This window comes from Stenella coeruleoalba (genome assembly GCF_951394435.1).
Source record: "Stenella coeruleoalba genome assembly, chromosome: 10".
Taxonomy (NCBI): domain Eukaryota; kingdom Metazoa; phylum Chordata; class Mammalia; order Artiodactyla; family Delphinidae; genus Stenella; species Stenella coeruleoalba.
In genome coordinates this window covers 33,544,709-33,566,384 of record NC_137156.1, presented here as the reverse complement: position 1 = coordinate 33,566,384, position 21,676 = coordinate 33,544,709, and the positions used below count along the sequence as shown (strand labels likewise).

The 21,676-nt window shown below is 47.8% G+C and overlaps 1 protein-coding gene and 1 pseudogene across 2 annotated transcripts in view; both read left to right on the top strand.

Annotated features, from left to right (window-relative positions):
• Positions 1-21,676, top strand: part of PTK7 (protein tyrosine kinase 7 (inactive)) — a 60,478-nt gene that overhangs the window by 6,408 nt on the left and 32,394 nt on the right. The window lies entirely within an intron of this gene.
• Positions 15,774-16,998, top strand: LOC307192201 (large ribosomal subunit protein uL10-like; annotated as a pseudogene). Its single transcript has one exon. The product of its transcript is annotated as a large ribosomal subunit protein uL10-like (transcript).

Below are 21,676 nucleotides of genomic sequence, written 5' to 3'. Positions count from 1 at the left end.
AGCCCCTCTGGCCAGCCCTGCTGTCTCTTCCCAGAGACGGTCCTGACCTTCCGTCTCCCTTTAAGGTGTCAGCCTTTCGTTCCACTCCCGTCTGTCTAGAATGGTTTGCGAGGGCTCAACCTGGTCACTCTTGACCGATAGCTTTAGAAAAGGTTTTCTCATTCGAAAGCACAGATTTTCTAAACGGGTCTCAGTATTCCAACAGCAGCTCGGAAATGTGGGCACAGCCACTTCGCGTTTCCTGGTAGGAACTCTTCCTCCCTCTATCCCGGTGGCAGATTCTCCCCAGGGTGATGAATGCTGGTTCAGGGCCACCTCCCTCGGCCTGCTGAGGTTCTTCCAGGGAGTGAGTAGGAAAGTGTGCTTCTTGCAGCCGAGGCGGACTTTTATAATACCCAAGGGAGGGTGTTTATCATCACAGGATGGCTGTGGGGTCTCCCCCGTCAGTTACTCTGTATAACTTGCAGGAACTCCTCCTATGAGAACCATGGGGAGGTTCCCGAGGTGCGGTGTGGTCTCCCTATGAGGGGGTTAAGGTGGCCAGAGTGGGCGCTGGCATGCACCGCTTCTCCTCCAGGAGACACTGACTCTTTTGTCCCCTTCTTGGATTGGTGGTGGTGGTGGTGGTGGTGGTGGTGGGGCAACGAGGAGAATGCTTGTCTGCTCTTGGGACTTCTGGGATGTCCTAGCAGCTAGCTCATAAGGTGCCTTTGTGCAAATTAGAAATAGGCACCCTTCCTCCAAGTGACTGCAGCCCTGCACCAGGACACAGGGCTTTGGCTAGTGGAGCACAGGCAGTATTTCAGTATTACTCCCTTGGCCGGGCATTTGAGCAGTGCACAACCTGTACGGTCGTACGTGGCTGTGCCATTGGAATGAGAGCCTTGCAACTAGTTGCTCTTTGCTTCCCAGTTGGTAGGCCAAGATGATTTTGGCGACCTCTATTCTAATAATATGTTTCATAGGAGCCCTTTTCACTACTGTTCTCCTGTCTCCTGTGGTGGGGGCGTGGGGCACTACTGCTCATAACATACGCTAGGAGAAGCCTGGGAGTCTGGGCCCCCAGTGCTGTACCCATTCCATAGTATATGTCTGTGGCTGCTGAGGTCTTGGCCTGTTTCTGGGCTCTTTTCCCCGCCAGAGGATTTGCTGCCTTGCAGATTCAGGCATCTAGCCTGATGTGATCACTGATGTAGAAGACTGGCTGTCTTCAGGGAAGAAATGCTGCTCACAGTTTATTTCCCATTTCATTAAGGAGCTTCATGCTTACCTCTCTCCTGTGTCCTCTCTCTCTTGGGACCCCGGGGCCTCCCACAGCCCCAGGTAAAGTGTGTGGGCATTCCTGATTCAGAGGAATTCCTGCAGTAGAAGTGGTGTCACTTCAGTGGAAAGGATGGGTCCTAGGTCTTGCTGGACTTTAGTTCTGGGTACCCTACGGGTGTTCCTCCCTCTTAGCCTGAGGAGACATTGTGAGGAGCACCGGGTTGGGACTTGGGAGATGTGGACCCTGCTTCCACATTTGCCCCAGACTGCTTGTGTGACCTTGGGCAAATCCCACCTACCTCTCGGGCCTCAACTTGAGAAGCCCTTGGAGGACCTTGCCTGTGGTGACCGTTGAGGCCAAGCGCAGCCTTACCATCCACAACCCCCAGCTGTGCTTCTGCCACACCTTGTAAGGTTGTCCTCCTCGCTCTCAGTGCTGGGAGAGCATTTGCGTCTGAGGACTGCGTTTTATCCTGGAGTGTCTAGTGCATGGGCACAGATGCGTCTGGACTCGATCAGCTGGAATTAGGGTGTCATTCCCTGGGTGCCAAAGGGAATGAAAGGTTTGGAGAGTTTGGGGAGGGAGTTCTTACCAGAAAAAAAAAACACGAGAGTTTTTATCTGAGTATGGGAATGCAGCAATCTTTACCTGGTTCGTTTCAGTCTCAGTATTTGAGGAACCAGTGTCCGGGTGGGGAACCCCTTTTCTTCTTTTGCACAGAAGGGAGGACAACTGGAGGGAGGCTTGGAGTTGGGAAGAGGGGTTGGGTGTGCTTTGGGAGAGCCTCGTCCGTGATAACCGACAGCTGTACTCAGCTTTGCAGTTTACAGAATGCTTTCACTCGCACTGACTTTCCATCCTATCAAGCCCCAGAGGCAGGATGAGGGTGGTTGGGTTTTGTTTGTTTGTTTGTTTCCGGAGGAGTGGGGGTGGGAGGCATTTGAGAGGTAAAGAAGCTGAGGCACAAAATACGGTCCGCTCAGGACTGCAGAGATGGTAAGTAATAGAGCTGTTTCCGTGCTCTCATATGTCCTTGTATGTATGTCATCACTAGAGGCTATGAAATGTTGCACATACGCCTTGGAACCAGGTAAATATCGGGGAGTGGATTTTGCAGCCGAGATGACTCTCTGGGTGGGCTTAGAGGCAACCCTGCTAGAGTCAGAGGGAGTGTGTCCATAACTTAAACCTGGAGAGATCTTTTGGGACACAGCATTCAGGATTGCTCATCTTTCTCCCCCCCCACCCCCGCCTTTTTGGTTACAACAGTCAGGTTAAAGTTTTCGATGGCCCATTCAGAGGTGTGTATACGTCTTAAAGTTTTTAGTGTTATGATCAGACTATATGTAATCTAGAAGTCCAGAACTCTATGCCTGCATCCCCAAGATTTGAGCTTTTCTCATGAACCCACAAGTCCTGAGTCTCTTCCGCCTGGTGCTTCTGGAAGGTCATGGGCAGTTACAGGCCCGGGCTTGCAGGTGTGCTGCCACATTCCAGACTGATGTGCCTGCTGAGAGTTGCATACTGGGTTATGCTGCGCTGGAGACTACGTAGGTGGTAACAGAATCATCTCTGCTCTCAGTTTACTGCCTCTAACGTCTTTTGTATAGAGAGATGTGCCCGTGCCCTGGCACATAGTAGGGGCTTGATGGATGTAGGTTTCCTTCCATTTCTGACTTTGGAGGCGAGTCTTAATTCTCAAGAGGTTTCGGAAGAGGTTGAACAATGACCTCGACATCCTGAGAGACGTAGGTTCTTTGGTGCCAGGTGTATCTCCCTTTGGCTCAGCCGTTGACCGTGCTTGGCAATCCCGCTGTTTGTTCTTCCGCTTCTGAAGTTCTCAGGTTGCAACACGGGAACTTACGCTCTATCATGGAGGGTGCAAAGCGACACTTCAGTGTTCTGATTCTTTTGTAGCTCCTCTATTAAAAAAACCCACAAAGATGAGCTGTTTCCCAGCTGGGAGAAGAAAGAGTAGGCTCCTTCAGGCTGGCAGTTCCATTGAGAGGTGGTGTGCTAGGATGGCATTTGTGATCCCAAGTTCACTTCCAGCCACCTGAATAACAAAACAAATCACAGACAAAGAAAACGGTTGTCTTACAGTCTTGCGGGGGGCGGGGAAAGGAAATGCTGTTGGTCTTGGAGCTGCAGCTACAAAGAGCAAATCATTCTGTTTGGTTAATTTAGCAGATTAAACCAATTGTTAAACTGACCAATTTAAAAAATGCCCAACTTGCCAGCAGTTTTGTAGCCTGTGATCTGGGCTCCTCCTCTACGGTAGGGGTTCGGGCCTCTTGCAGGAGGAGCTTGGAGGGGAGGGGGGAATGCTGTGCCTTGGAACAGCCCTGGGGGCCTGGAGGAGGATCTCTGTCTTTTCTTTACCCCCCCCCACCAAAAAAAAAACCCTCCTTAAAACAAAAGGCTTTTATTTAGTAAACACCCACTTGGCACCCAGCCCAATGCAGTGTCCTGAGTTGCTTGGTGCTGCAAGGGGGATGGGTGGGGAGTTTGCCTCTTTATTTCTGTGTAAGAGGTTGGGGTGGCGTCAGCTGCTTCTCAGCCTCCGTGCCTTCCCTTACTCTCTTTGCCTTTGTTTCGAGGGCCTTTTGAAGATGGTCCGAGAGGTCCGCTGAGCTGGCCTGCTCTGTCTCCGGTGAGTCTCCACTTGAGCCTCCCCATGAGACTCACTTCCCCAGGCCCCCCAAAGTTGCCACTGGCGACCCAGAAAGGGGGCAGGAGAGCCTGGGCCCAGCCGGGCCTGGGCTTGGGTGGCACCTCCCTCGGTCCCCTTCCCACCCGGCCGGGATCAAAGCAGCCTCCTCAGGGAGCAGGGAAATGCCTCTCCCAATAGCCCCACCAGTGAGTAAACAGCCAGGGCCTCTTGCAGCTTTTGAAGCGCGGAGCTTCGGCCCAGAGGAATGCAGAACATTTCATTTTAGGAGTGGACTTAGGTTTCCAGCGCTCTTGGTATTTGCAAATTTGAAACAAATGCCCTCATTTAGCAGCAGGCAGGCTGGGCAGTAAACGGGGGCTGTTTAAGGGCGTTTATGACGGTCACAGGTATTTGTGGGAAGAGGAACCCCAGCAAGTTTGGGAGAGGACAGAGGGTTTATGGTTAGGTGGGTTGTACAGAGGCCCCAGCCAGGTCTCCGGTGGAGGGTTGTTGTTAGGTGGGCTTTGCCATAAAAAGCATTGCTGCCTCCTGCCCCCCAGGAAGTATCTCCTTCTGGCAGACAAAGGGGTTTGGGATGGTGTTTAATCCCCAGGGTTGATGCTCAGGGCCTTGCCCCTCTCACTTGGCTGCCAAAGTATCAGATTTCCAATGAACCCTTCCTTCTCCCACTCCCAGAGCTTGAAAGGCTCATTAAATGTGCTTTATGTATAACAAGTTGGCTGAGAGCTTCCCCCCTTCATTTCCAGCCAGTTTTGTGAGGAAGGAGCTAGGAAAACCTGTTTTCCTTTTGTTGTTTTTGGAGGTAGGATCTGTGAAGGTGCAATTGCAAAAAGACCCTAATTTCAGGAATCGGCAAGCAAGTGTTGTTTGCCCTTGAAGGGGCGGGGCAGCTTAACCAAGGCTGGTCTGTCTGAGGCCTGGCTGCCCCGCGCCAACCCCCATGCCCCCCGCCCCGACCCCGGAAATTCAGAAATCTGTTCAGGAACTGAGTTCTGGCTTTGCAGCTTGCTCCCCGAGAGACCTTAGTTCACTTCGCCTCTCTGAGCCTCAGTTTCTTCTTTTGTAAGATGGTGGTGGTAATACCCATCCCTTTAGAGGTCTTGTGAGAATTAAATGAGCTAGTACTGTATTTCACGAACTCTAAGATGCTCTCTCTCCCCCTCCCCAGTTTCACTTCTTTGGTTGTGAGATAATTATGTAATGTGTCTTAGTTTAACTGGTACCATTTCCTTTTGCTGGAACATAAATAATGGTGCATCTTAAAATCAGTGACATCTTTGAAATTCAGTGTATGCAAAGGACTTGTCTGTCCTATTGTGAATACTTGATAGAAGGTAGTTAGAATGTGATTTCATTACAGACCTGTTTTTGCTTCCTGCCTATTAGTAACTTCCAATTGAAGCTGTCTTCCTTTTAGTCTGGCACATAAATAACAAAGGATGTTTAAGACAGAAGGCCTCATGCTAGGTAATGTGGGAGGGGAGGTCGGGGAACTTCTAAATCCTTAAAAAGCAAGCTATACCCAGAAGATGAGGTAGCTGTCCCTAAGAGGGCAAACAGTCTCTTGTGGAAAGAAAATACCTCTCTTATGGTAGAGTCTCTAGTTATTTATTTATTTATTTAGCCACACCACCTGGCATAGGAGATCCCGTTTCCCCAACCAGGGATTGAACCTGGGCCTGGGCGGGGAATTCCCCTAGAGTCTCCATTTAAAAAGGCTAAGTTGGGGGACTTCCCTGGTGGTCCAGTGGGTAAGACTCCATGCTCCCAGTGCAGGGGGCCCGGGTTCCATCCCTGGTCGAGGAATAGATCCCGCATGCATGCTGCAACTAAAAAAAAAAAAAAAAAAAAAAATCCCGCATGCTGCAGCTAAGACCCAGCACAGCCAAATAAATGAAATATTAAAAAAAATTAAAAAGGCTGAGCGGGGAATTCCCTGGCGGTCCAGTGGTTAGGACTTGCCGCTTTTACTGCTGGCGCCAGGGTTTGATCCCTGGTCAGGGAACTAAGATCCCACAAGCCATGCGGCCAAAAAAAAAAAAAAAAAAAAGACATAAAAAGGCTGAGCTATTCCGTGGGGGAGACTGGAGACTCACTCCAGGAATGGATTGTCTGGTAGGCAAACTGAGACAGAACCAGAAGAGGGTAATGAACAAGGCAAGGACACAGAGAAGCACCAAAGGGGGGGGGACACAGTAAATGCCAGGTGCTCAGAGGATGAAGACCTGAGGGGGGCATGCGGGAGACGCACAGGGGGTGGTAGCATGGGCTTCCGCTCACAGCCGCACAGTTGCATGGGGTTGATAGAAGCTTTGTGGAGACAGCTGGTGCTAATCATTCTGCTTGGTGCTACCCGAGCATTGGCTGGGTGGTGCCGTTCCCCCTCAGGACACAAGTGGCCCAAAGGCTGGGGAGTTCTTCCTTTGCTTGAGTTTTGCTTCATCTGATGGTGGGATGGATTGGCTGTCAGGTTGGGGTTTGGATGGCACATGAAAAGACAAAAATATGTCCCTTTTGTATGTTAGTGGATATCGAGAGCAAAGCTGCTTTTCTTTTTTAGTAGATTGCTGTGTAGATATGTGTTTTAGGCACCTCACCTTACAGGAGTTTCAGAATGCATTCTTTCTGTGTGGTTGCCCAAAACTTTCACCCTTGGTAGGTGTGCCCAGCTAGGAAAGGGGCTGATGAAGGGCTCGCCTGGAGGGCAAGAACGCAGAAGTCCCAGGGTCTAGAGACTCAGCCCCTCCATGGAGTCAGTGCTCTTCTTTACTTCCTTTGGGAATGTTTTGAAGGAGAATAAAGTGTTGCAGATGATGTGCCTTGAACAATCAGGAAGAAGAGCATTGAGGTTAAGAAAATTCCAGTGCTCTTTTCAGGGCATTTTTGATGATATAAAAATGTATTTTGACAAAACTCTGAAACTTCTGGGGAAGCTGATCTTCCCAGCGTCTGTCCTGGGAGGCAGGGGTTCTTTTTAAACCAGGTCAACAAATTCTTTGAAGCCCTTTTTGTATCTCAAGCACCCAGAGCACTACCCGGGGGGCCCTCCATTGTCCTAAGTGTAACTAGTTGTCCAGTTTGAGAAGCCTTGAGAGGACTTGTCTGGACCTCTCTGGGGCTCCTGCCAGCTGCTGGCCTTGAGGGTGACGGCTGTGGCAGCTGCGTTAACAGCCGCCCGTTCTGGGCCAGGCCGCTGCCTCAGCCTTGGGGAGAGGTGTTGATGAGGCTGATGGGGCAACAAATCCCCCTGAGCCCCAGGTTGGAAGTACATTAGTTAAACGTTGCTCTCAGACTCCTGACAAATTGTTTTCAGTTTTTGCTGCCAAAAGAGAACTCGGCAGAAAACGCGGTGTATGGGTTATTGACACTGTCTCTGTTTTTGTTGCTTCCATGAGGTTGGTGGAGGAGGGCGCCAGTCCAAGGGAGCTTTTCAGGTTCCTCTGGTACCTGACATCAGGTGAAGAGGAGGAGGGGGTGGGCATGTGGGGTGAAGTGCCCTTGAATGCAGGAAGTGTGGTGACTGGACAGGCCTTTGAGGTGCCTGGGACCAGCCTCTTTCATTAGATCAAAGAAATACCTTTTGTTTTTCTGCTCACACTTTCCTCTGCCCTGGAGCCAGAGTCGTAAAGAGGTGGAGTTGTGAGGGTCTGCATCTGGTAGTTGGGGTGGTAGGTGGAGGCGGGGCGGTGGGGGGGGGTGTCTTCCCTCCCGCTGTGCGCTTCCTGCATCCTGCTCCCACTGTCCTGGTGTGCAGGGGTCTGCCTGGGCTAGCCTGGGCACCCCGGGCTGTGCTGGGCTGCCCTCCCGGTAGGGCCCCACCTGAGCTGGGCTATAAGCTGGAGAAACCAGGCGCACAGAGATGGATTTCACTGCAGGCTAAGTGTTTTGTTGCTGAATCATTTGCATTCATTAAAAGTAGCGAAGGGTGGGCTTTCCTGGTGGCGTAGTGGTTGAGAGTCTGCCTGCCGATGCAGGGGACGCAGGTTCGTGCCCCGGTCCGGGAAGATCCCACATGCCGCGGAGCGGCTGGGCCCGTGAGCCATGGCCGCTGAGCCTGCGCGTCCGGAGCCTGTGCTCCACAACGGGAGAGGCCACAACAGTGAGAGGCCCGCGTACCACCAAAAAAAAAAAAAAAAAAAAAGTAGCAAAGGGTGAGTGATAGTGGAGGCTGCTGCCTTAGAGCCTCATTAAGAATTCTTGGGGCCGAGGAGTGGATGGGCGTAGCTCATTCAGAGCTTACTTAACTTCTGACTGCCTTGGGCATAGGCCAGCTGCTAAAATATGAAAAATGTCTGCCCAGAAGCCCCCAGAGCTTGGCCAGACTGCCCTGGCCAAAGAAAACATACACTTACAATTCATTATTTAGCCTCCTCCTGCGAGTTTGCTCGTGTCTCTTCCTCCCCTGGGACCTTGCTGAGTTGGGGGCACAAGCGGGGGCAGGAAGGCTCCTACGTATTTTAAGGGGAAGCTTAGCCGAAAGCAAGTGCTGTCTCCATTCACCCCACCCACCCCCTGTTCCCTACTGATGGACTTCAGGCTGTCTCTGAGGGTTTGCTCTTGTAAACAGTGCCACCACAAATATCCTTGTATCTATCTGTACCCTTGTGCTTGTGTACCTGAAGGGTAAATTCCCAGAAGTGGAGCTGCTCTGTCAAAGAATAGGAATATATCACAACTGGGTACAGCATTCTGTATTTATGTTATTTTTCTGGGGAGGGTGTTTATAGCTTTCATCAAATTTCTGAATCCCTGCTGTACAGTGGGCCTGTGAAAATTGCACGGGTTAAAGTGTGAAAACTAGTAAGCATGGTTCAGATGTGAGACATTGCTGGGGTGACTGGAGAATTTATCATCCAACCTGGGGCATTGTTAATAATTATGCGAAGACAACCTGCATAAGCCAGGGTTGTTCCAGGTAACTTGGGAGGATGGTAGCCCAGTGCCCACCAAGATCTCTTCCCCTGATCTCTGGGACCATATATGTTCTCTCTTCTACACCATGGAGCTCTGAATTACCTGCTCCATTTTCTTTTCCATTCTAGCAGCTGTGGTCTTTTTGTTGCTCCCAACTTGATGATGAGCTTAGTAGGGTGGGTCCAGTTCCTGACCTTTGTTTTCCCAGATGCTCAGTGGTTGTTCAAGTTGTTCTTGGATTCCCAAGGCCAGAATTTGAGTCCTGGAAGCACTGTAACTTCTGAATTCCATTTCTCTTCTTTTCTTTTTTTAAAAAATATTTATTTATTTATTTGGTTGCACCGGGTCTTAGTTGCAGCAGGCAGGCTCCTTAGTTGTGGCATGCATGTGGGATCTAGTTCCCTGACCAGGGATCGAACCCAGGGCACCTGCATTGGGAGCGTGGAGTCTTAGCCACTGTGCCACCAGGGAAGTCCCTGAATTCCATTTCTTAATCTGCAGGATGACAATGATAATATCCACCTCATAGAGCTATGGTGAGGGTCTAATGAAGGAACGTTTGTGCAGGGGTGTTGCAGCGTGGCCTTTGTTTGTGGGAGGCAGGCTTCAGGGACACACATATTGACATGTGTTGTCACTCCTTATTGACATAGACTTGGGAGCCCTTGAGCATTGCTGGCTGTAGATTTGTGTTTTCCACTTCTCCAGTTATTACCATCCCTTTAATTGCTCTCGTATCTATTCCCTCCCCTTTTATCCTATTGTCTGTGGCTTTGCCATTTCTCCCTTGGAATACTGCTGGAAAAAAGAAGTGAGTTTTCGAAGGCAGCATCTTTTTTTCCCTCTCAAAAATGTCAAGAAGTCATGCACTTCATGAAACCTAAGATAAAAACATCCGGTGAGTCTCAACAGACTGAGATAAAAAGGAAGCTGACCGAGAAGGATGAAGAAGTAATAAGAGGACTGGCCGAGATAATGAAGGAGTATGAGGAGACAAAAAATGCAATAGCAGAATTCAGTTTCCAGTATTCACTTTAAGGAGCTGAATCAGCACTGCAGTTAATCTAATCAATGTCATGCAGTTGAGGAGCTCTCAGATTCCAGAGGAAAATGTACAGTGAGATGAAAACGATGAAAAAAATGTGATAATTAGAGAAATAGATTCAAGATTTTAAAAAGGAATAAACAAAGGATATACAAGTAGAATTAAAAAGCAAATCCTAAGAGGCAAATAAAACACAATACATATAACAAAGGAAGAATTGTAGTATTAAAACATAAACCAGATAAAAGCAGAGGTAAATATAGCAGTTAGTATGATAAACTTCAGTGGAATATGTCTCCCACAGAGGTAAGACAAAATTAAGGTTGAGTTAGAAAAGTTTCATGTTCTTTACATGAGACAAACCTAAAATACAGACAGAGTTCATTTTATTCTTTTTTTTAACTTTAGACCAATAGCTTAATTTATTTCACTTATTATTTAGGAAAGAATTTTAAGGTTGTTAATTTTCTTCTGAGTACAGCTTGGAAATTAATAAATTTGAAATGAAAAAATATAGAATTGGTAAGTTCCATTGCTTCAGAAAAAACAAAAGAAACAAAACTTTGGCCAATGCAGTCAAGAAAAGGAGAGACATGGTCAATAAGCAAAGCAAGAAAGGAAAAAGAAGCTTTAACCTCATCCTGGCCTCACAACAATTTCTTGAGGCCAATTTCAACATACTAGGTACCTGGTAGATTCTGGGGACTTAGAGCAGGGAATGAGATAGAACTTACCATTTAGTGGGGAGGGCTTATGAAAAAGTGTACTAATAATTACAGTTGTGGTAATTGCCATGGAGAAGATTTTTTAAGTTACAAAGGGTTACCATGTTCAATGCTGTGCTGAGAAGTCGATGCTAGGAGAGTATAAATTATTGAAATGTAATGAGCCATTAGGATGACTAACTAGACCAGTAACTATTAAAAGCAATTGAAAGATAGTGAGAAAATAAACAAAACACCCCCCACCAAACTGTTGTATCAGAGGGCCTTGAGGGGAAATTTTGAAAAATGTAGAAAATTGAGCCTTGTAGTGCTGTATAGGCAGTCACAGAGCCAAGGAACAGATGGATGGCCACCCCGTGCATGTCACAAAGTTGATATGACCTTGATCCCAAATGCTGACTGACAGTGCGGAAGAGGAGAATACACTACTTAGAAATATTGGTATGAAAGTCTAAAGAAAATATTGGCAAATACTACGTTAAAGATAATGTACCATAAATAATTAGGATTTACTCCAAAAATGGCATGGATGGTTTATTTTAATGTAATTCATCAAAATAAGAAGTCAGAGGAGTCACACAGTTATCTCAGTAGATGTGACAATGACATTAGATACAAATTAACATCCATTCCTGTTTCTTTTTTAATCTTAAACAACAGCTAACGTATTTTAAAATGAAATTATAGGGACTTCCCTGATGGCACAGTGGTTAAGAATCCGCCTGCCAATGCAGGGGACACGGGTTTGAGCCCTGGTCCGGGAAGATCCCACATGCGGCGGAGCGACTAAGCCCGTGCGCCACAGCTGTTGAGCCTGCGCTCAAGAGCCCGCAAGCCACAACTACTGATCCCGCGTGCCGCAACTACTGACGCCCATGCGCCTAGAGCCTGTACTCCGAAACGAGAGAAGTCACGGCGATGAGAAGCCCGCGCACCGAAACGAAGAGTAGCCCCCGCTCGCCGCAACTAGGGAAAGCCCGCGTGCAGCAGCAAAGACCCAACGCAGCCAAAAAATAATAAATAAATTTTAAAAAATGAAATTTTAATGCTATTCTCTTTAAAGAAGTCACTACATTAAAATAATAAAGTCTCTACTGTTGAACATTATTCTGGAAATTGTAGCTGAGATAATACTGTAAGAAAACGAAAGTCAAAGTTAATGCTCTTTGCAGGTGGTGCCATTATTTTTACATGTGAAACCCAAGTATCCACTGAAAACCATTAGAATCAGTAAGAGAGTTGAGTCACTTGGCCAAATACAAAACTACACAAAACCCAGAAGTTTCACTAGTTATCAGCAAGTAACCTTTTCGAAAATACAATGGAAACGTTTATCCCATTCACAAAATCAACAACAATAAGAAAACCCATAAAATACGCAGGCGTACAGCAATAGAATGGAAACTGTATGTTGAAGGAGTCAGTAAATAACACACTTCTTTCCTCTGAATTTTAAACCAGTGGATGTAGGGAGGAAAGAAAGACAGACAGGAATCAGACAGATGGAAATTAATGTATCACCTTTATTACAGATAAAGGCTAGGTTGAGGAACAAGGCTGTAATCTGAACAGGATAAGCTTGTCTGATTCATCCCTGAATTAGGGTGTGTGTGTGTGTGTGTCTGCAGGGGGTATATTCCCCCTCCCCCAAGTGGGCAGGAGAGGAAGGATCAGAGCCAAACATACTCGGGGAGACATCACGCCTCCCTGGAACTTCTGGGAGGAGGTGGAGTGAGACGCCAGTGGTACCCCCTCCACTGAAATGGGGAAGAGTTATTCCTCCTTAAAACTTCCTTTGCTCTCTGAGCTCACCAGGGCTTAACTGTTGAAGGCCCTGGACTTCTAGGAGGTGTGGGTGCCTGGGGTGTGGCTCTTTCAAGGAAAGGGCACAGCTGTCAGCTGTTCCTGCTTCCACCTTCACTAACCACACTGCTCCTTTGTGGGTGCTTCCAGAACACCTGGAGAACAGAGTAGATTTCCCCCTAAAAGGCTCTCGAAGCAAAACAGGACAGTATTTAAATGAATTCCAAGGCAGCTTTGCACCCAAGGGTGAAAATTCACTTCCTATCTATTTCCAAGCCCAAATTATATGCAAACACATTTTCTTCTGAGTAGTTAAGTAACATTTGAGAACAGGAAGCCTCACTGCCCTGTTCACTGCTGTATTCCCAACACTTAGAACAATGCCTGGCACTTAGTAGGCATTCAGTAACTTAATGACCATTCTCGGGGGGAAAAGTGTAACATGAAATGCAGAAAAGGCCTTATATTAGTGATCTTATTGATTATAAATTAATAAGAAAAAGATAACAGTAAAAATAAACAAGGAAAAAAGTAGACAAGGAAGTTGAATAGAAAATTCAGCTAACCAGTGAACATACAAAAGATGGCTTTATGTTGTTAAGAACAGACTAAATGTCTTAAATGAGTTGCAGAATAAAACGAAGTATTATTTTACGTCTCTCAAATTGGCAAAGATTAATAAGTATCAGTGTTGGTAAGGAAGCATAAATTGGTACAGCCTTTTTAAAGAGCAATTTGTCATTTATCAAAGCCCTGAAATTGTGTTCTCTTTGGTCCAGGGGGAGTCCTGTTTCTAGGAAGTCATACTACAAGAAACATTCCCATTACCAATGTGCATAGGTGCCTGTACAGAGAGATTCAGCTGGGGCATTGTTTGTAATGGCAAAAAATTGAAAACCATCTGAATGTCCATGATTAGGGTGTTAGACAAATAGATTTTGGGTCACCGATACAGTGAAATAACATACGGTGGTTGAAATGAATGGGCCAGAACCATGTGAACAGACACGGAAAAATACCTGTGGCTAGCTGTAGGGCAAAAAAAGCAGTTTGCAGAAGAGCAGGTGTTCATAGGTTGAATGGTGTCTCCTAAAAGGGTATGTTCAAGTCCTAAGCCCTGTGACCTGTGACCATGACTTTATTTGGAAATAGGGCCTTTGTAGATGTAATCAAGTAAAGAGATGTCATTAAGGTGGGCTCTAATCCTATGTGACTGGTGATGTCCTTACAAGAAGAGAAGAGACACAGACGCGCACAGAGGGAAGAAGGTCACATGATGACGGAGGCAGAGCTTGGAGTGATGCAGCCACAAGCCAAGGAGCGCCAGGGATTGCCTGCAACCTCCAGAAGCTGGGAGAGGGGCATGGAACAGACTCTTCCTAGAGCCTCCAGAGGGAACCAGCCCTGCCGACACCTTGATTTGGCACCTCTGGCCTCCAGAACTGTGAGAGAATAAGCTTCTGTTTTTTTAAGCCACCCAGCTGTGGTCATTTGTTACAGCAGCCCTAGGAAACTAATAGACCAGGTATGACGTTATCCCATGATCTTGCCTTCTGTGAATGTACCGTGACAAAGAGCTTCTTCAGTCCATCTTCTAACCTAACAGCCACCTCCTTGGAAACGGGGACTCACTGTATTGGTGATTTTTTTTTGTCTGGGGACAGCCTAAGCAGGGTAAACTTGGATTTCACCTCCTTTGCCTTCTCTACCCCTCACAAACCAGTGTCCTAGTGGCCTTTTGCTGTGTTCCCCCTCATCATCCCTTAAACTCTGAGCATCTGGAATTACCCTGAGTTCGTGTTTTGTTTTTGTGCTTCTTGTTCTATTTGCCAAGCCCTGTTCCTTCTTTTTTTGTGTTTTTAATTTTTTTATTTTTTGGCCACTCTGTGTGGCATGTGGGATATTAGTTCCTTGGCAAGGGATTGAACCCATGCCCCCTGCATTGTAATTGCAGAATCTTAACCACTGGACCGCCAGGGAAGTCCCCAAGCCCCGTTCCTTCTTAAAATCTTGTTTTGAAGAGCCTTCTTCCAGGATGCTTCTCTGCCCCCTTATACCCTCACTCTGAGTTAAAAGCCTGCCTTGTGCACCCACCCATCGTGCACCCACCCATCATGCTGTGTGATAATGTGGTAAAGCCTAGTGATTATGATAGGTTTTCCTTTGGAGCCAGATGACCGGAGATTTGAATCCTGCATTTGTCACTTACCAGCTATGTTACCTTGAGCAAGTGGCTTCACCTTTCTGTGCCTCAGTTTCCTCATCTGCATAACGGGGGTCGTAGTACCGACCTCACTGGGTGGTTTTAAGCATTAACAATGGGGTTAAAGCTCTCGCAATAGTGGCTGGCACGTAATAAGCGGTCAGTAAGCCTTCGCTGTTGTAATTATATGTTTACTTGTCTGACTCCCCCACTAAACAGAGATACTTAAAGGCAGTAATTGTATTTTTCTCTCTCCATCCCCAGTGTCTTGCAGAGTACTTGGCACATGGTAGGCATTAAATAAATGTTTGTTGAATTAATAATGATAATTAATGTAATTGCCGACCAGGATCCCATATTGGGCTCAACTCTGTTTGGATTCACATCATGCAGGGGCCAGTGAACCCACCACAGATCAGCTGGTATTTCCCAAGCTCCTCCAATGGGCAAGGCGTCCACAGTGGAGGGGATGGAAGAGTGGACGTCCAGCCCCTGACCTCAGGGAGCTGAGAATCTGGTGGAGAAGATGGTGGAAGCGCACGAAACATTAACAACAACAATATTAGGTCTTAACCGTTTGTGGGAGCAACAGAAGAATGTGCATTCACAGTTAACTATTTCAGCCCTTGTTTTCCAAATTCTTTCTAGAGAGCTTCTTTTTTTAAAATAAATTTATTTATTTATTTTTGGCTACTTTGGGTCTTCGTTGCTGTGTGTGGGCTTTCTCCAGTTGGGGCGAGCGGGGGCTACTCTTCGTCGTGGTGCGTGGGCTTCTCATTGCGGTGGCGTCCCTTGTTGCGGAGCGTGGGCTCTAGCCGCGCGGGCTTCAGTAGTTGTGACACACGGGCTCAGTAGTTGTGGCTCACGGACTCTAGAGCGCAGGCTCGGTAGTTGTGGTGCACGGGCTTAGTTGCTCCGTGACATGTGGGATCTTCCCGGAGCAGGGCTTGAACCCTTGTCCCCTGCATTAGCAGGCAGATTCTTAACCACTGCGCCACCAGGGAAGTCCCATAGAGAGCTTCTTTTTAATAATGAAACATAGATCTGGAGGCTTCGTCAGGGTCAGATTTGATTTTTTTTTTTCCAGATATACTTTCTCAGTAGGCACATAACATCTGGTTGTCTCTCTGGAATTAGCAGCCGTCAATAATCTTTGCTAGATCCAGTATTTCATTAGGGACTATAAAATGGTGATATTCTGTTTATCAGCTGGAGACTTCTATAAAGATAAACCGCCCCTTATTAACTGTTTGGTTACCCTGAGGTATAGCTGTTCATGAAAGGGAGAGTAAATGCTTCTTGACCAGTTTTTAAAATAATGAGCCTCTTGCCAGGTGTCCTCGAGTGAGTGACATCGTCTTTAAACCCTGCGTGGCAATCCCTGACGCACCGCCGTGATGCCCAGGGAAGACAGGGCAACCTGGAAGTCCAACTACTTCCTTAAGATCATCCAACTTCTGAATGATTATCCGAAATGCTTCACTGTGGGAGCAGACAATGTGGGCTCCAGGCAGATGCAGCAGATCCGCGTGTCCCTCCGCAGGAAGGCTGTGCTGCTGATGGGCAAGAACACGATGATGGACAAGGTGATGCGAGGGCATCTGGGAAACAACCCAGCTTTGGAGAAACCGTTGTCTCACATCCAGGGGAACGTGGGCTTTGTGTTCACCAAGGAGGACCTCACTGAGATCAGGGACATGCTGCTGGCCAATGACGTGCCGCCTGCCGCCCTGCAAAGTCACTGTGCTGGTCCAGAACACTGGTCTGGGCCCTGAGAAGACCTCCTTCTTCCAGGCTTTAGGCAATACACTAAAATCTCCAGGGGCACCATCGAAATCCTGAGTGATGTGCAGCTGATTAAGATTGGAGACACATTGGGAGCCAGTGAAGCCCCGTTGCTGAACATCTCCCCCTTCTCCTTTGGGCCGGTCATCCAGCAGGTGTTTGACAATGGCAGCATCTGTAACCTTGAAGGGCTCGACATCACAGAGGAAACTCTGCATTCTCGCTTCCTGGAGGGTGTCCGCAATGTTGCCAGTGTATGTCTGCAGATTGGTTACCCAGCTGTTGCATCTGTACCCCCTTCTATCATCAGTGGGTACAGGTGGGTCCTGGCTTTGTCTGTGGAGACTGATTACACCTTCCCACTTGCTGAAAAGGTCAAGGCCTTCTTGGCTGATCCGTCTGCATTTGTGGCTGCTGCCACCACTGTTGCTCCTGCTGCTGCTGCTGCAGCCCCAGCCAAGGTTGAAGCAAAGGAAGAGTCGGAGGAGTCGGACGAGTATATGGGATTTGGTCTCTTTGACTAGTCGCCAAAAAGCAGCCAACTCAGCCGGCTTTATTTGTGAAACAAGGAAATAAACGCTTACGTCTCTTACCAAAAAATAAAATAAAATAAAATAATGAGTTGGTTTTCTAGCATCCTTCAAAGGTGACCAATGGAGGACTTTGGGCTCTTTTTTTTTAATTTTAAAAACTTTTTTAATTTTTAAAATCTTATGATTTGGCATTACCGGTGTCTTTTTAAAAAATTTTTATTGGAGTATAGTTGATTTACAATGTTGTGTTAGTTTTAGGAGTACAGCAAAGTGAATCAGTTATACATATATCCACTCTTTTCTTAGATTCTTTGCCCATGTAGGCTATTACACAGTACTGAGTAGACTTCTCTGTGCTATACAGTAGGTTCTCATTAGTTATCTATTTTATATATAGTAGTGTGTATATGTCAATACCAGTCTCCCAATTTATCCCTCCCCTCTGGGCTCTTGTTTTTTGGCGGTACGCGGGCCTCTCACCATTGTGGCCTCTCCCATTGCGGAGCACAGGCTCTGGACGCGCAGGCTCAGCGGCCATGGCTCATGGGCCCAGCCGCTCCGTGGCATGTAGGATCTTCCCGGACTGGGGCACGAACCCGTGTCCCCTGCATCGGCAGGTGGACTCTCAACTACTGCACCACCAGGGAAGCCCTGGGCTCTTGTTTTAAAAATATCATTATGAACTCACAGATTTTAAACTTACCAGTGTGTTAAGGCCATGTAGTTCTTACCCTTATGAAGCTTAAAAGGTCCCTTCTTGGCCTCGCGGGAGCCTCTTCAAGCTGGCCCTGAGCCTTTTGATGCGGCCCTGCTTGTCTTTGCTCATTTCCTCGTATGATAAGATGTTCCAGGTTCATTTGGCGCATTTCCTGCCCAGACCTGGAATCAGGTACTTCTCCAAGGAAGAGGGCATGTATTTTTTAGGATACTGGTACAATATTACCAAACCACGTTCCAGAAGGACATTATTATCATTTACACTCCCATCTTCAAGGCATGAGGACCATTTTCTCCATATACTCAACCAGTGTTGAGTGTTATTTTAAAAACTTGGCATTCATTTGATAGGGCAGAATGATTTGCATTTCTCATTTGCATTTATGTTCCAATTTGCATTCATTAGGTTACTGGTGCATCGGAATGTTTTCTTATCTTTATTAATCATTTATATTTGTTTTGAGAAGACATGCTGTTTTGACCATGTTACTATTAGAATTTTAGTAGTTATTATGATTGATTTGTAACTGTGTATCAAGGCCAGCAGCCCCTTTTCTGTCGATTGCTAGAAACCATTTTCCTAATCGGTCATTTGCCATTGAGAGTTGATTACAACTTCTATTTTATGTAGTCAGATATTTTCCTTTATAAAGCATTTTCCAGTCCTCTCTCATTGGGGACTTCCGGGATCAGAAAGCTGAACCCTAAGAGTTATCTCCAGGCATTAGTTGGCACACAAACATTCACTGTGCTGTCCTCACCTAACTACCGTTGGGTCCCTTGAGGCCAGAGTCCTGCCTCCTTCCAACATGGTCTGGATCCATATTTTCACCCAGACAGACTCGCTCTGACTCTTCTTCATAGTGAAGGTGGGGGAGTGACTGAAACGATGAGCAACTGCTAATCTGGGCACTGCCTGGAGGTTCCCGGGGCAGTGGGCCAGAGAGCGCAGAGGTCCCAGCAGTCAGCTGTTTCCCTGTGGAGACCCGCTGAAGTGACCCGCCAGCTCCAAGGCTCCATGGGGCAGCTGCGGGACAAAGTTTTGGACCCCAGGGTCTGTTCAGAACCTATACACCCACATGGCAGAGATCGAGTGGGTGGCGAGTCAAACAGGGCAGCCGGCAGCTGCAGACGGTCTGCGTGAGAGGGGTGCCGACCAAGGCCTGCACTGGGTGAGAGGTGGTTGTCATGGGACGGAGGCCCTTAAAAGATTAAAAAAAAAAAATCTTGAACATAATAATGACGAGCAAGAATGGCTAAGAGCCCAAACTCATATGATACTTAATACGTGCCAGGCACTGTTCCAAACACGCTACATTGGTTAACATGTGAATTTACTTTTCGCAAGCCTAGGAGGTAGATACTGTTATTAGCACCATTTTATAGCTACAGAAACGGAGACACCGAGAGGATAAACAGCTTGCCCAAGGTCATATGCTCGGTAAGTGGGAGAGGAGAATTGAAGTGCAGACAGTCTGACTCCAGACTCTGAGCTCTTGTCGCACCTCGGTCCTGCCTGTACACGGTGAGCCAGGGCCTTAAAGTGGTGCAGCTCTTCAGACTTCCCAGGGGGCATTTCGTCCCTGCAGGATAAGGAGCAGCTGGCTTTACAGATGGGGAAACTGAGGCCTGAAGGAGAGAGTGATTTGCTCAGAGCCGTCTGTGCAAGTCAGATGCAGGTCTTTCTGTAGGTGACACTCGTTTGGCATCAGAGTCAAACTCTTTGAACCTCCTAGGAACAGAATTGCTCTTAGACAGGTACAGACAGTGGTTGCCTTTTCCCTTTGAGAGGGCTGACCCCTCCGGGGTCTGGTGAACAGGGGGCGTCTTACTTAGGACTTTGCTGGGCTCCTGAGGGCTGTGGAGGCGGGCCTGCTCTCGGGATCTCATGGTCTGAGCCCAGGCTGTGGCCGTTTCTGGAAGTTGACGTCTTTGCCTTTGTGTGAGGAGCAACAGAGTGTGTTCCAAGAGCGCCAGGACTGCTGGGTCAGGGGTTCTGGAAGAGTTGGGTAGAAAGTGCCCTGCTGTCTTCTTGCTCCTGGCCTAATGGCTCAGACCATTTTTAGATGTCAGGAAGTGTAACAATATGGTACATTTATCTTGGTGAATAATGGATGAGCGCAGGGAAGGTGCTGTATTTTTCCTGGTGAATTATTTACCAGGAGCCTCTAATTTGAGGCTCTCCACTAGGAGTGGTCTGAATCGGGTGTATCTAGAGTCCCTCCTGACTCCTCTCACTCCCCCGGTCTCCCAGCTACAGGTTTGCTGTAACCTTCCGTGTCTAGTGTTACACTGGGCAGCCCCGTGGCTGCCAAACTCTCTTGAGTTTGGAGTCCCTGTGGCCACTGGGTTGGGTGGCAGGAGGGAGTGGGGAGGACCCTCCCTACTAGAGATGCAGGGAAAGCCCTGTGGGGGGTTTACTTGGCCGGGGGTGGGGGGGAGGCTGAGGTCAATGTGGGGCTGGGGGCTGCTCTACAGGCATGGGGAGCCTTTTGTGTGCTTACGTGTGTGTGTGCACATGTGTGTGCTCTGGGCCTTTGTTTTTTTTGTCCCTTTCTCTGGGTCTCTCTAGGACTGTATGTTACTCTCTGTCTCTCAGTTTGTCCGTCTCTCTGTTGATCTGGGTCTCTCTGTGTCTCTCTGTCCCCGTTCCTCCCCCCTCCCTCCCTTCCTCTGCTCCTCCCTCCCTTCCCCCGCCCACACCATCAATCTCCCTCCAGCCCCCTTTTTCTCATCTTCCTGTCTCCCTCTGTCTTTCTCCATCAGTGTCTGCTTCTCTCTCTCTCTCTCTCTCTCTGCGTGACTTTAGAGGCCTGTAAGAGGCACCTCCTGGGATGGAGGGGCAGCCGGTTCCAGACTTAAGTGAAGCCAGATCTTGGTACCTTCCAGACCCTGACTTCAAGATCGACAGAGTAGGCATAAAATAAACTTTAGGTCTTTGTCATTTTTTTGGCTATTCAGTTATTGCATCAGCCACTCCTAGGGGCTGTTTTTTTCTTTAGCTATTTGTGTGTGCTTTATGTTTTATAACACCACCCCGCCCCCCGGCCCCCAAAAGTCAGTTATCCCTAGGCTTTAAGCATCTGGTAATGTGTTGCAAGTTTTTGGTGCTTTTAAAAATAACTTACAAGGAATTGTTTCTGTCTGTTATTCATCAGATTGTATTTTTTTCATCTGTTGTTACTGATTTGGAGATTGAAATACATATTTTGCCATCTTTAGCCAGAATGCTTTTTCAGAACAGCTGATTTTTCAAAAACGACTCTTTTTTGGTTATGTTCTTTTAAACAATAAAGGAGCAAATCATCAGTGATGCAGTTAAGAAATAAAAGAATAAAATTGATTTTGTCTTACTAGAGAGTTTATATTTTAAGCTGTAAAGTGAAGTTTATAAGGAGTCTGATGCTTTGACTCTAATTAAGCAGCTGGCCTGCCTTCCCCTCCCCCCTCTGTCCCCTGACCACGCCCTCCCCCAACTGGGCAAGCATCAGTTACATCTGAGTGATGTCGGAGCAGTGACCACGGCCACAGTAGTCGATCCCCACCTCCAGATAGCTTCCCCCTCCGACATTTTTCCAGCCACACGTGGTAGCAGAGGTGGCTGAGGGGAGGGCCTTTGATGGCAGCAGCAGGTCTACCTTCAGAAGAAGGCAGTGGACACTGTGCAAAATCCTGCCCCCCACCCCCCCCCCAGCAGCCTAGAGGCGAGGAGGGCACCCTTGCTTCTTGAAGACACTGGCTCTTCCAAACCGCCTCCTTCAGTCGGGATTCTTCTCTTTGTGTTTCAGATTGAGGCTTAAAGCCTGGAGCAACCCTTTCCCTGGAGAGAAGGGTTGGTTTCCAGAAGCAGCTGTTGGTCAGACAGGTGGAGAAGGAAAGAAAGGAAGGCTGGGAGAGGGGCACTTGGAGGACTGTGTCCGGCTCCGACTCCTGGGCCCTGCCTTGTGCCCTGGCCCCGAGGGGATGGCCAGGCTGCCGAGGGCCACGTTCATCTCCTGCACATGTGTTCGGCA